Source organism: Staurois parvus, unplaced genomic scaffold, assembly GCF_062004578.1.
Source record: "Staurois parvus isolate SC_StPar_1 unplaced genomic scaffold, SC_StPar_1.0 ptg000860l, whole genome shotgun sequence".
Classification (NCBI taxonomy): domain Eukaryota; kingdom Metazoa; phylum Chordata; class Amphibia; order Anura; family Ranidae; genus Staurois; species Staurois parvus.
In genome coordinates this window covers 49450-65449 of record NW_028318656.1, presented here as the reverse complement: position 1 = coordinate 65449, position 16000 = coordinate 49450, and the positions used below count along the sequence as shown (strand labels likewise).

Here is a 16000-nt window from a genome sequence, read left to right as displayed (position 1 = left end):
ATCACCAGGTTTCAGGATGTGGGTCGTGCTGCATCCTGCATCCCTCCTAGCAGTGAGAAATTTTACCCAGTAAGTTGTAAAGGAAATATAATGTCTTTTCCCATGCTTTCTGGACGACAATTCTGTGGGTGCATTGACCCCACTGCTGTCCCCATGGCAGTGGCGTCCCTAGGGGGGTGCGGGGGGTGCAGACCGCACCGGGTGACACCATCACAAGGGGTGCAGGATGCCAGCAGAGCTTCTAGGTTCTGTGAAGGTCCTGGCCAGTTATTGGGGAGATCCCGGATTCCTGTAACAGTGACAGCTGCCCCCGGTGTAGTGGTAAAATGAGTATCCCGGACCCGTGAAGATATGTATCCCCTGAAGCAACTGCGCATGTGTCGGTTTCAGGGTGGAGAAGCTGATCACCAATCTCCGACTTTAGCACAGAACTGCCACAGTTAACCCCTTACAGACTGCAAACCGCTGAAACTTATCCCGCGGATCACCATGAGTTGCAAGATCAGTTAACCCCGTATAGTTTCAATCTATACGGGGTTAACTGACCTTGCAACCCATAGCGATCAGCGGGATCAGCTTCAGTGGTTTGCAGTCTGTAAGTGGTTAACTGTGGCAACTCTGTGCTTCTTCAGTCTGAAACCGGCACATGCGCAGTTGTTTCAGGGGATACATACCCTCACGGGTCCGGGATACTCATTTTACCACTACACCAGAACCTCTCCTTCCTCTCTGGAGGGGTGACACCATGTGTTACTGCACCGGGTGACACCAACCCTAGGGACGCCTCTGTCTGGAGCCACCCCATTTTAGAATGGGGTGCCTTCAGACTGTCCTTAATTTTAAAGGGTGCCTTAACTGAAAAAAGGTTGAGAAACACTGATGTAAGATATCCATCCATGTTGCTTGTGGCTGCAAGAATAAGAACTTTCTGTAGTCGGTGACAAGATGCAAAGGGAGGAGTGGGAATGAGGGGGAGGAGTGCAGTCCTTTTGCTGCTGACTGGTAGCAATCATGTGCTGCTCCTATAGAGCAAACATTAACCTTTATAAGTCAGTGTGCCAAAGGACATTGTCCTGTGTACATCGGGAGCTGTGTAACTGGTGCTATTCTGACTACGTGCTATTCAGCTATTTATAGACAATTTATGTGATTTAAATGCGATTTTCACAACTCCCGATGTACACAGGACAATGTCTTTTTTGGCATACTGACCTATGATGGAACTGTAGGTGCTCCCTGTAACTGTGTGTGCAGCCTTGTGCTGACATCTGTTGGCGTGTTACAAAACTAGTCTAGAAAAGTTTTGATACCACCTTGTAATTTATTCTGGCCATTGAAACGAATTAACACCCAAACACTAAGCTCAATGCACGTCAAGCATATTTTTCTGCCAAAACACTTCTGCTCCTGGATGTCCCGGAAGTGGATTTTTCTCAATTTGTTTAACTTTCCTGCCATTAAACACCTCTAAAACGTTATGTGTGCATTCACACATAGGCTAATATGAAGGAAGTTTAGTGGCCTTTACAACCACTTTAAGTGTGGTGATTGCACTGTGGAGTGATAACAGCTCTATGTTCTTTCTGTGTTCTAGTTTTTTTTATTCTTATTTTTGTTAGGTGATGTGACAGACCCTTTTGACTACTTACCATGGCCCTGACATCTGAGGGGGCTGTATTCTTTGGTGTGTGCCTGGGGAGACCATTGGAGTAGTTTACTTTGGATTAGGTCTATGTCTCCCCAAAACACACAGACTCTGAGAACTGGAGAACCAGGATACAGATTTGGGACCTCTGTGCCCAAACCAGCATTGATTGCTTCAGCCCCCACCTCCTTCCTCTAGGAGTCTACTCAGAGACTCTAAGAAGATGTTGATATAATCAGCTCAAAGCATCATGCTGAGGACTCTTGTTCTGGTCTGTTTATTAAGATTTTATGTGTTTCCTCTCTTCTCCCATTGTGTGCCTCCTAGGTGTGCATTCCCATTATTAATGGAGTTAATTGAGTTTGTTGGCAAGTCTTTCTGGAGGTGCCTACATGATAGGATTAGACCGATGTCAGCTTCGCCTCCTTATCTAATCAGTGTGGGATGTTTATCTCAATGTGTAGTATTTGTGTTTATTGTTCCTGTGGGCACTGCCCCTATTTCTGGAGTGTATAAAAACCTGTGTTTTCTGTTCAATAAAGAGTTCCCGTTTGGCATCTAAAGCTACTCTCTTCTAGTATTGGGTGCAATGCCTGGCTATAATACCTTGATCCTGTGTCCCAGTGGAGAAGAAGCGGTTCTCTGACAGAATCACCCAATCGGGGTGACAGACGTTCCTTCACAAGTGATATCTAGATTTGATTCACACAATGATACCACATGGATCTTTCTTTCAGTAGATGTGCTATTTTGTTTCTCCCTGCAAAGTAAAAACCCGCACATTGCTTAGTAAAAACAGCACACAGCACACAGCACACAGCACACAGCACACACAGTAAACATTGTTAGACCCGAAGTTAACTCTTTGATTGCCACTAAATTTTAACCCCTTCCCAGCCAGTGTCAGTACAGTGACAGTGTATATTGTTGTAACTGATCACTGTATTAGTGTCACTGGAGATGTCAGTGACAGTTCATCCCACAAAGTGTCAGTTACCATTAGAATATACCACCCTGCATTCACCCACTTTTAATGGTTGGCACACATTAGGTCGCACGGTGCCACATGCACCAATTACAAGATTGTACAAATGTCTAAATAGTGGCATGCTTGAATAAAAATTGGCCACGTATAAGTGGTACCCCATATGGAAAAAGGGTGACAACAAGTCCCAAACTATCTTGCCACTGCTCCCTATAAAGTCTGGGAATCCGGTGGGCTTCACGTGACTATCTTTTCCCTCATAAATCTGAAACTTATAAGCATAGCCTGTTGCCCTCTCACAGGTCTTATACACCTTGACCCCATATCTGGCACGCTTGCTGGGGAGAAATTGTTTGAATGCAAGGTGGCCAGATAAATTAATGAGGGACTCATCAACGCAGATTTTTTTGCAGGGGAGTATAGACATTTGCAAATTTTTGGTTAAGGTGATTTACGAGGGGACGAGTTTTGTGGAGCCGGTCAAATTCAGGGTTACCCCGAGGATGACAAAGTGTATTGTCAATAGAATGCATAAAATGCATAAAACACATTATACTGCCATGGGAGCAGAGAACACAGACATATCATAAATCGGGTCTGCGGACCAATACAAGCACAATTAATTTTTTTTAGTAATGCCCATGTTGAGGGTTAGGCCCAAACAAAATTTAAATTTGGAAACCGTAATGAGTTTCCATGCGAATGGTCTGGCAAGGTTTGAATTTGGGTTGGCGGCGATAAATTGTTGTGCATATAATTTTCTTTGATCCACAATCAATGCATACAGATCTGTGAAAAATAAATCCAAAAATCAAGGAGAGTAGTTAAATTTGGGGGAAGTATGGGTGCTGCAGAATTTGCTGTTTCCACCTGAATTCCGGGTTGGGCAGTGAATGGGGAAGTACGGGTGCTGCAGAATTTGTAGGCTATCAATCTGGATTTGCAAGCACTTCCGGAAAGATACTAAGGGCTATATGGGCCTGTGTGCAAATTCTTGGTAGTTGTAGGACAATACTTGTGCTCGCCACCGCACCAGCTTGAACTGCATTTGGCCACACCACGTCACCAAGTGATACTGCAGTGCTGTTATGTGAAAGACCAGGATGTAGTAGGCCTCTGGTACTCGCCAGTTCACCAAAAGGTAGTGCGGCACTAATACTGGCAATCTGCTGCATAAGAAAGTTATCAAAATTTACGGGCAAGTGCTAACAGAGATCAGGCCTGATTCTGCCAACACTGCATTTTTGTGTGCAATGTATCAAGTGACAGTGACCTACTGACACTGCACTTGCTGGGGGAGAAGGGGGGGTAAGCGTAGGGGCTAAACGCAGGTGCTGGCAGATGCTGGGAATGATCCCACTAACGCTGTGTTTTTGGGGACACTACAGTAATGTGAACGCTGGTATAGTGATGATCTGATCAAAGATATTGATCCATTCAGACACTATACTAGCAATGGAGGTTTTTTGTGTATGAGCGTGTTCCTGCAAATCAAGGGGTTAAATGTGATTACTGGGCAATCTGACACTATCTGGGAGGGGCGTGAAAACCACGGGAGCACAAATCACGTATTTATACAAGATTTTGCACACCGGTGCCGCCCTGTATCAGTATTTCTGCTATAGTGCAGTCAGGAAGCGGTTTCAGAAGCGGTTATGGCGCTGCACTACTTTAACTGACAATTGTGCGGTCATGCAACACTGCACCCAAATTAAATTTACGTCTTTTTTCCCCCACAAATAGAGCTTTTTTTGGTGGTATTTGATTACCTGTGCGGTTTCTATTTCTTGTGCTATAGAAAAAAATAAGACTGACAATTTTGAAAAAAAAACAATATTTTGGACTTTTTGCTATTAAACATGTCCAGTAAAAAAATTTAAAAATCAAATTTCATCATAAATTTAGGCCAAAATGTATTCTGTGACATGTCTTTGCTAAAACAAAATCCCAATACGTGTAAATTATATATATAGATACTGGAATTTTTTTTATACTGATAATGGCGGCGATCAGCGACTTATGGCAGGACTGTGGAACTGCAGCAGGCATTTTGACACTGGGGGGGAACTGACTTGGTGTCACTGACATCCCCAGTGACAATAATACAATGATCAGTGCTAACAAAAAGCACGGACACTGTACTAATGGCAGTGGGCAGGAATGGATTAACAATTAAGGGGCAATCAAAAGGTTAACAGTGTGTAGGGAGTGTTTTACTAGGGGGCGGGGTGGGGTGTGCTTCACTGTAAGCACACTGATTGGGATTGCTCTGCTTAGCCACCCCGATCAGTGTGCCCAGACAGGGAGGGCTGTTGGTAAACAATGCAGTCCTCCTCCCTTTTGGCGATAGCCGGTAATCACCGGGCGGGACCCGGGGATTGACACCTGGGGCCATGAACGGTGGCACGGGTAGGGTGGGCGTGCGCCTCGTGCACTTCCCTACCCGGAAATGCAGAATCACATATATATATATGAGATTTTTCACACAGGGGCCGTCCTGCAGCAGTAAATGTAATGTGGGCAGTCTTTATGTGGTTTATAGCAAAAAGTAAAAAATATTGTTTTTTTTTCCAAAATTGTCAGCCTTTTTTTATAGCGCAAAAAATTATGACGCTCAGACGTTCAAATACCACTGAAAGAAAGCTCTATTCGTGGGAAAAAAGGACGTACATTTAATTTGGGTGCAGCGTTGCAATTGTCAGTTAAAATAACGCAGCGCCATAACGCAAAAAATGGCCAGGTCAGAAAGGGCGGTAAATCCACTGGAGGGCAAGTGGTTAAAAAACCCAAAACATTAGTGATCAAATTCCATCAAAAAGCTCTATTTGTGTAAAAATAATTATATAAATGTATTTTGGATACAGTATTGATTGACCGCGATTACCAGTTAAAATGGCGCAGTGCTGAATGACCTGGTCATGAAGGGGGTAAAATCTTCCAGAGCTTACGTGGTTATGTGCATTTGAAGTTTCGGCTGAATGTTGAGCAGGCGGAGTTCAGACAATATGTAACATTGATCTCATCCTGAATCTCATCCGTAGTGATTACTTTTACATCAATTTTAGGCTTTATAATGTTTTTTGTGTGTAAATGAACTCCCAGCTTGGTAGAACTATTATTATTATTACTGCTAGTATAATACAGAATGTTGACTATTAATACCTTACATTATGCAGATTGTCACCATTAAAGGTCATGAGAAGGGATGCAAGTTATTATAGTTATTAACCAGTGATTATTCCTGATCCCTGAAGCATTGGAATTGACAATGGTTGAGCTTCAAGTAGTCAACAAGAGCACTATTTTCCTTATTCACTCTATAATGTAAGAATAAAAAACATTCAACCTGGAGGGAAAATAGTGATTTGTGCCCTTATTCATACAGAACAGTTTCACAGGACATATAGCACTGCAAGTTTTTTTTTTTAAAATACACCCTTAAGATACAACAAAAGATTAAATAAATATATATATATATACCTATATATATATCTTTTTGGAGAATAAAACTCTAGAATGACTTATGTCTATCATAAAATAGAATGAATGTGCAGCGGAAGCGTGCTGGGCCCATAAAACAGAATGAATGAGTTACTCAATATTCTTGCGACTGCTAAGCCTTGTGTAGGCCACCTTATTGTCAACCATATTGTTTTAGACACTGTAGAGATTAAATGGGGGCATGTACAACCACTATATGTACAGACTACAATAATATGTACAGATCACAAAAATAATACAATATACAATAATATGTAATACAATAATAAATAATAATAATGGTAACAACAATATTATTATTATTAATAATAGTAATAATAATACTGATATTATTATTATTATTATCAATATTATTATCGTTGTTGTAGTTATTATTGACAACAACAATAATAATAATTACAATACTATGTTATATAATAATAAACAAACATAATAATAGTAAGCATAAATATAAATACTGTATGTACAGTCTACAATACTATTATTAAAATTTAGCTACGTGCAGTATACTTGCATAATTACTTGAAGTACATTATGATGGTATTTTATGGTGAAACATAAACTGTCACCACCTTTCAGTGTTTGAGAAGTTGATGAAAAACTAAGTCAAAACTCCAGGCAGAAATAAAAGGAAACAATGCATAGCCCATTAAAAGAAAAAAAGAAAAAACAGCTGCAATATTTATCTTTAATCCAGAGATTTATGCCACAGAATTGTTTCTGCTGCACCCTCAGTGTGATGGCCAAGTATCATTTAACACACTCCCTATCAGCCCAGGTTATCCTGGTCCAGCTCCAGCTTGTGACTGGACAGTGAAAGGAGAAGCAGCACAGTAACAATCTCTCTCTCTGTCACTGTGCATTCACCATCATCATTCTTGTGGTCAGCACATTAACTGATTAGCTGCTTGTGCTGCTTCTTCCTCTAACATTCCGGCCCTGCTGCTTCAGGGACTGTTGGAGGTTGACACCAGGCCAAAATCAGGTAATTACCCAACTGACATTTTAGAACAAATTTAATGATGAATTCATAATTACAGAGCTGCATTCATTTTTATCTTTTACATCTGCCTAGAGTTTAGCCTTAAACAGTACCCTTAAACTTACCTTTTTATTATTGCTTGAACTGGATGGATTTGTGTCTTTTTTCAACCAGACTAAAGCTGGCCATACATGGGTTGAATTCCAAAAGAACTTTCTTTTGAAAATCTGTTTTAAGAATTTTTGTTCAAATTTTGCCCATTAGCGAGATACAGCAACAGCTGATATTCAAGTGACCGTTGAGTGATCCGACATGTTGGAAATGTTTTGAAAAATGAACAAATTTCTAATCAACGATGGAAGAATTGTGCAAGAAATTTAATCAAAAAAGAAATGACCATGATCTGTGACCTGGAAAGAAAAGAAAATTCTTGGCCAGGAAAATGTATTTCTGTAGGTGAAATTAAAGGCTTGAATGGTCAAATTTCGAAATCGATGTTGGCACCATCTGATTACAAAATACACAAGATTTCCGATTTTCTAAAGAAAATTCATTCAGAATTCAACCCATGTATGGCCGGCATAACTATAACTGTGTAACTGACAAGTTTCCTTTACTTATAGTTTACTTACATTACTAAAAAATAAAAAAAAATAAGATAATAATAATAACAACAATAATAATAGTCATAATAATAATAACAATAATACCAAATTATCTTCTTATCTCTATTTCTTATGCAACACTGCACAAAGTAACATCTAAACAATTTCTGTTCTGTTTTCCTTTTTCTTTTTCTAAATCAAATACCTTAAGGGAGTTTTAGAACATTGCTTAGTTCAGTTGCTCCTTTTGTCTTCACAGTTTGATAAAAACTTGATATGTGTGTCTTCCCGTACAGCAAACTGCAATGCAGAAACACATTAATTAAAAGAGGTTTTTATTGTAACATCTGTCTCCTCTTGAGTATTGCTTAATTCCCAAAAGTCTCATTTGGTCTTGTGGACCACTTCTATTTTTTCACATTCGGGATTTAATTATCAGTTGTTATGAAATGTGCAGAAAGGACTTGAACTTTACCTGTTGTTTTGCAGAAAATAATATGCTTTAGTGAAAACAGACTTTTTTTGTTTTTATGATACTTTAATACGTTACGGTAAAGTAAAGCTGGGATAGGGTATGGCCATTCAACTATTTCCAAACTCCTAACAAGCAGTAAATAAGCTTTAAAATAAGCCATCATTGGCATCTGTAGCTACAGGAAATTCATCCTTAAACATCACCAAAGAAACCTCAGAAGTCAGAAAGTAGACAGAAAAAAGAAAAAAGCTTCTGCTATAAATTTGTGGATGAACTATTCCAATGTGGCTACAGCTAAATAGATCAATAAGTGCTTATTATTAAGTGATATTAACCTTCAGAGGATTTACCCCCCTTACTGACCAGGCCATGTTTTGCTATACGGCACTGTGTTAATTTAACTGGTAATTGCGTGGTCATGCAACTCTGCACCTGTCAGGGATGCGGGTGTGACCAGAAGTGTGTGGACTGACACAGGGAAACGTAGGCTTCAGATATAGTAAATAATATAATTTATTAAGACAAACGCAGTGCAAAACTAAACATAACACAGTGCAAACAAACTGAACCAAACCTCCAACAGATAACAAACATACGATACAAGAGTAGTCAGGCAGGCCGGGTCAGTAGCAAACGGGCAAACGGAGTACCAGGAGCAGGCGGGAGAGTGGTCAGGACTAGCCGAGGTCAGTACAGGCAGAGTTCAGGCAGCGTCAGGACAGCAGAGACAGGATCAGGAAACCAGGGCCAAGCAAACAGTACAACAAGGCACAGACTGCAGGTCTGGCCATCCCTTAAATACACCACCTGCAATCAGCCCCAGGTGATGGCTAATTGCCGAAGTGAGCCTCTGGTTGTTGAGAGCACCCGCTGGCCAGCCCTGGTACTGCAGCCCACAAGGCAGGTGAGTCCCACCACTATTGGCAAGTCCATTCCTGACAGTACCCCCCCCCTCAAGGAGCAGTCTCAGGATGTTCCAAACAGTCCTAGCTGGGTAAAATGTTCCACCGCCCGGGTCCGGTGACTGGCGGGATATCAAAGACTGGCACATCAGGCTGGACACCGAAGGAGGCACTTTGGACTGGACACCGGACGGAGGCACTTCGGCCTGGACAACGGATCACCAGGCAGAGCAGCAGGCACCGGGCCACCAGGCAGGGCAGCAGACACCGTGCCACCAGGCAGGGCAGCAGGCACCGGGCCACTCGGCAGGGCAGCAGGCACCGGGCCACCCGGCAGGGCAGCGAGCACTGGGCCACCAGACGGAGTGGCGGGCATCGGGCCCCCAGGTGGAGCGGCGGGCACTGGGCCCACAGGCAGGGCGGCGGGCACCGGGCCACCAGGCAGGGCGGCAGGCACCGGGCCCCCGGGTGGAGCGGCAGGCACCGAGCCACCAGGCAGGGCGGCGGGCACCGGGCCCCCAGGCAGGGCGGCGGGCACCGAGCCACCAGGCAGGGCGGCAGGCACCGAGCCCCCAGGCGGAGCGGCGGGCACCGAGCCCCTAGGCAGGGCGGCAGGCACCGAGTCACCAGGCATGACAGCTGGCTCTGAGTCAACTGGCACGACAGCGGGCATTGGGTCACCAGGCACGACAGCAGGCATCGGGTAACCAGGCATGACAGCGGGCACTGGGTCATCAGGCATTGCATCGCCTGGCAAGACTGCGGGCACCGAGTCGTCTGGCAAGACTGCGGGCACCGAGTCATCTGGCAAGACAGCGGGCACCGAGTCGTCTGGCAAGACCGCGGGCACCGAGTTGTCTGGCAAGACCGCGGGCATCGAGACATCTGGCATAATAAGATCATCAGGCTGGATCAGTTCATCAGGCTGGGTAGAGACATCAGGCTGGGTAGAGACAACAGGCTGGGTAGAGACATCAGGCTGAATTGTGGGCGCCGAGGCACCAGGCTGCATCACGGAAGGCGGGTTCTCAGATGGCAGGCTGACCGGTTTGGATACTGGCAGGATGGTATTGGTTGGAAAGAATTTTCGCCTTTTCCTGGTTTTAGTTACCGGAGCACTGTAAGTAAGCGCAGGTTTGTAAACGGATGGAGCAGCTGAAGACAGAGAAGAGCTGGAGGATGGAACAGAGGAGGGAGCAGTTGCTACAGAGGACTTCTTTACAGGGTTAAAGAAAGGATAGGTGCAGCGAGTGGGAGCAGAGGACTGATATGTGGTAGTTAGCAGAGTATACTGGGCCATCACTGGGGTGCTGTCGGGGATGCAGGAAGAGTGCCTTGAGCAGAGGAATGATGTTGCAAGCCGACTGAGGCTGGGTGCAACAAGTCTGTCCATGTCTGCAGTATGGGTTGAACAAAGATCCGCTTACACAAAGCCTGTCTGGTCAAAGACTGCACTGCGTTTATACAATCTCTTAGTACCTGTTGTGAACATGCAGAATAACGCTCCAGAAAGTAATCTACATCATCCTCCAGTAACCAAAGCAGGGACTCTACCTGGTCGGCACTAAATGGCGGCAAAAATTCATCCCTGCTTTCGGGGGTACCAGGTGAAACCAACTCTGTACAAACCTGAATCAATGGTTGCACCTCAGAAAACTCTGTGCCCTGATCTACTAGGCAATGAGTGATCCTTATGCACTCTAGTAGTTGATCCCGGGTATACTCCTTCAGAGTCTGATAAGCATAATCCCTGTCATCAAACACTAGCTGTAAGGGACCGCCTGACAGCACCTCTATCAGTCCCCCGGTAGAGCCTTTCCAGCGTGCGGAGTCTAAGCACCGGAGCACTTGTTCACCAGGGCCCCTGATGGTGTGGATGGACTTGGAGTGCACCGGTACCAGGTCGCAACTACCAGGTATCTCCAACAGGGGTAGAGGAGTCTGACAGGGGCTCCAGAGAGCTAGGAGTCTGATGTAAGGGAGCCTAGTGATCCCTGCGGAGTGGATGGATGGATGAGCTAAATCAGAGTCATGCAGGCCGGGACGGTAACTAGAGGATCGGTAAGGTACAAAACGGTAGGCAAAGGATAGTCGAGTCACACGCAGGGTCAATACCAGGAGGTCAGATCTAAACGGGAACATCCGGGAGCAGAGTCAGGCAAGCCAAGGGGTCAGGACGGGAGAAGGCAACAAGGTCAAAACAATCCAGATCAGAAGTACTCACATACAGGTAACAGGATACAAAGACCATTTGGCAACAAGTGTCTGTGCAGGGCTAGCTTAAATAGCCCGCCCTGCACCTGACAGGCGTAGCCTTGGTCCCAGTGCCTGCCTAGTACTGTCCAGACGACGGGTGCGTCTGGGTCCTAGTGCCCTGCCACCTATACGTCTCGGCAGACACCTACGCATGTGTAGACCCATGCGTCGCGATGGTTCCTGACACTAGCAGAGACAAATACACAACCTCATCAAGATCCATCCTTCCCAGCAACAAGCCAAGATGGCTTCCCTGTGCAGCCACTTCTGGTCAGGATGGCCTTGTTGTAATGTCAGGGATGCGGGTGTGACCAGAAGTGTGTGGACTGACACAGGGAAACGTAGGCTTCAGATATAGTAAATAATATAATTTATTAAGACAAACGCAGTGCAAAACTAAACATAACACAGTGCAAACAAACTGAACCAAACCTCCAACAGATAACAAACATACGATACAAGAGTAGTCAGGCAGGCCGGGTCGGTAGCAAACTGGCAAACGGAGTACCAGGAGCAGGCGGGAGAGTGGTCAGGACTAGCCGAGGTCAGTACAGGCAGAGTTCAGGCAGCGTCAGGACAGCAGAGACAGGATCAGGAAACCAGGGCCAAGCAAACAGTACAACAAGGCACAGACTGCAGGTCTGGCCATCCCTTAAATACACCACCTGCAATCAGCCCCAGGTGATGGCTAATTGCCGAAGTGAGCCTCTGGTTGTTGAGAGCACTCGCTGGCCAGCCCTGGTACTGCAGCCCACAAGGCAGGTGAGTCCCACCACTATTGGCAAGTCCATTCCTGACAGCACCCAAATTAAATTTATGTCCTTTTTTCCCCACGAATAGAGCTTTCTTTTGGTAGTATTTGTTCCCCTGTGGGTTTTTCATTTTTTGTGCTATAAAAAAAAGATTGACAATTTTGAGAAACAAAACAATATTTCTGACTTTTGCTATTAAACATGCCAATAAAAAAATGTATAAAAATCTAATTTCGGCATAAATGTAAGCCAAAATGTATTCTGCTCCATGTCTTTGCTAAAACAAATCCCAATACGGGAAGGGGGTCTGCTGTGCTGGGGGAGAGGTTTATGGGAAGGCTGGAGGAGTACTTAAACTAGGATGGAGGGGGGAGGGAGAATTAGATTATAACAGAGTAGACAGATCAGACAGGGGTCAGTTCTTATTGGTGGGTGGAATGGGGAAAGATGGGGGGAAGGCTATGGCAGGTGATAAGAAGGTTTCCATGTTACAAACAACCAGTGGAATTGGTACCATTTGACTGGAGTAATGGTACTGAAGGAACAGTTAAAGGGCAAAAATTTTTAAACATACTACAGGACAATTTTATGGTACAGTTCATAGAGGCCCCTACTAGGAATGATCCTGTGCTGATCCTGGTAATCTCAAACCATGCAGAGCCTTTTACAAATGTCCATATTAAAGAACATCTGGGTAGCAGTGACCATAACATGATTTCATTTATTGTTAGCTGTAAACAGCGAGCACATAGGGGAAAATAAAAACGCTCAATTTCAAGAGAGCTAATTTTCCAAGGATGGGAGCTTCTCTGCAAGACTTACACTGGGAGGGAATATTGGCATCAATGAACACAACACAGAAATGGGAGTTCTTCAAAAAGACTGTATGTGAACACATTGCAAAATATATTCCCATGGGCAACAAGTTTATAAGGCTAAAAATCAAACTTGTGTGGCTTATGACCAAAGTTAAAAAGGCTATAGATAATAAGAAAAGAGCTTTTATTAAATATAAAAATGAAGGAACGCTATCATTGTTTAAACATTACAAAGAATATAACAGAATATGCAAAAAGGAAATAAAGGCCGCAAAAATTGAAAACGAACAACAGATTGCAAAAGATAGCAGGACCAACCCCCAAAAATTCTTCAAATATATTAATATTAGAAAGGTCGGGTCCGAGCATGTAGGCCCTTTACAAAATAATCTACAGCTGGTGACTGGGGACAAAGAGGAGGAAAATTTATTAAATACCTTCTTCAACTCTGTGCATACAAAGGAGCATGGGGGAGCTCTCGTCCATAATGGGCATGGCATTGACACAGCTCCAGATGATCCACATTGGCTCACAATTGATATGATCTGAAAAAATATTGAGACAGTATAAAGGTGACTAAAGCACCTGGACCGGATAGCATACACCCAGGGGTCCTTAAAGAATTGAGCTCTGTCATTTCAAAGCCATTGTTTCTAATTTTTAGGGACTCTTTAATGATTGACATAGTAATGCTGATTGGCGTAAGGCCAATGTGGTGCCAATATTTAAAAAGGGGTCAAAATCTTTACCAAGTAATTATAGACCTGTTAGTTTAACTTCTATAGTTGGGAAGGTACTGGAGAGTTTAATAAAATACCACATAGATGAGTTCTTGCTGGAAAAAAATATTTTAAGCAACAGACAGCTTGGATTCATGAAAGACAGAAGTTGTCAAAAAAATCGGATTTCTTTTTATGAGGGGGTGAGCAAAACCTTAGACAGAGGGGTGGCGGTGGACGTGGTATACTTGGACAGAGGGGTGGCAGTGGACGTGGTATACTTGGACAGAGGGGTGGTGGTGGACGTGGTATACTTGGACAGAGGGGTGGTGGTGGAAGTGGTATACTTGGACAGAGGGGTGGCGGTGGACGTGGTATACTTGGACAGAGGGGTGGCTGTGGACGTAGTTTACTTGGATAGAGGGGTGGAAGTGGACGTGGTATACTTGGACAGAGGGGTGGCGGTGGACATGGCATACTTGGATTTTGCAAAAGTGTTTGACACAGTTCTCTACACACGGCTAATATGTAAGGAAAAGTCTACGGATTGGAAATCTGTACGTAAATGGATAGAAAACTGGCTAAAAGATCGTATTCAGAGAGTAGTGGTTAATGATTCATACTCGGAATGGTCTAGGGGTGTCAGTGGTGTACCCCAAGGTTCAGTGTTGGGACCCTTACTTTTTAATATATTTATAAACGATATAGGGTCTGAGATTATAAATCCCATTTCAGTCTTTGCAGATGACACCAAGCTGTGCCGTGGAATAACGTCCTTACAGGATGTCTCCAACTTACAAGCCGACCTCAATGCTCTGTGTAATTGGGCAACTATGTGGGAAATGAGGTTTAATGTTGATAAATGTAAAGTTCTGCACTTGGGGGCTAAGAATATGCATGCATCATACATACTAGGGGGGTACAACTGGGGGAATCAATGATGGAGAAGCATCTGGGAGTTCTCGTAGATCACAAGCTTAATAATGGCATGCAATGCCAAGCTGCGGTTTCTTAAGCGAGCAAAATCCTCTCTTGTAATAAAAGAGGTATAGACTCCAGAGAGAGAGATATCATTTCCCCGGTACAAATCATTAGTAACACCTCATCTGGAATATGCAGTTCCGTTTTGGGCACCAATTCACAAAAAGAACATTGGGGAACTGGAGAAAGTACAGAGAAGGGCAACCAAACTGATAAGAGGCATGGAGAAGCTCAGCTATGAGGAAAGATTAGAATAACTGAATTTATTCTCTATTGAGAAGAGGAGATTAAGCGGGGATATGATCACCATGTATAATACATAAGGGGGGATATGATCACCATGTATAATACATAAGGGGGGATATGATCACCATGTATAATACATAAGGGGGATATGATCTCCATGTATAATACATAAGGGGGGATATGATCTCCATGTATAATACATAAGGGGGGATATGATCTCCATGTATAATACATAAGGGGGGATATGATCACCATGTATAATACATAAGGGGGGATATGATCACCATGTATAATACATAAGAGAGGATATGATTTCCATGTATAATACATAAGGGGGGATATGATCACCATGTATAATACATAAGGGGGATATGATCTCCATGTATAATACATAAGGGGGGATATGATCTCCATGTATAATACATAAGGGGGGATATGATCTCCATGTATAATACATAAGGGGGGGTATGATCTCCATGTATAATACATAAGGGGGGATATGATCACCATGTATAATACATAAGGGGGGATATGATCTCCATGTATAATACATAAGGGGGGATATGATCTCCATGTATAATACATAAGGGGGGATACGATTTCCATGTATAATACATAAGGGGGATATGATCTCCATGTATAATACATAAGGGGGGATATGATCTCCATGTATAATACATAAGGGGGGATATGATCTCCATGTATAATACATAAGGGGGATATGATCTCCATGTATAATACATAAGGGGGGATATGATCTCCATGTATAATACATAAGGGGGATATGATCTCCATGTATAAATACATCAGTGGTTCATATAGTGAACTCGGTGTAGAGTTATTCACCCTGAGGTCATCACAGAGGACAAGGGGGCACTCTTTACATCTGGAGGAAAAGAAATGTAATCTCCAAACATGGAAAGGTTTCTTCTTAGTGAGAGCTGTGAAAATGTGGAATAGACACATCAGGAGTTGGTTCTGGCCAGCTCAATGGATTGCTTTAAAAAAGTCCTGGATTCTTTCTTGGATACACAGAATATAACTGGATACTAACATTTATAGGTAAAGTTGATCCAGGGAATATCCGATTGCCTCTCAGGGGATCAGGAAGGAATTTTTTCCCTGCAAGAACA

General features: G+C 43.5%; 1 long non-coding RNA gene across 2 annotated transcripts in view; it reads right to left on the bottom strand.

The window, feature by feature from the left end:
• Positions 1–8033, bottom strand: part of LOC149443264 (uncharacterized) — a 93072-nt gene extending 85039 nt beyond the window's left edge. For both annotated transcript variants that reach the window (XR_016306674.1, XR_016306675.1), the window contains exons 1-2: positions 7924–8033; positions 2252–2405 (exon numbers count right to left, since the gene is read on the bottom strand). This is a non-coding gene — a long non-coding RNA (uncharacterized LOC149443264). The remainder of the gene's footprint in view (positions 1–2251; positions 2406–7923) is intronic.
• Between the last annotated feature and the right edge of the window lie 7967 nt (positions 8034–16000).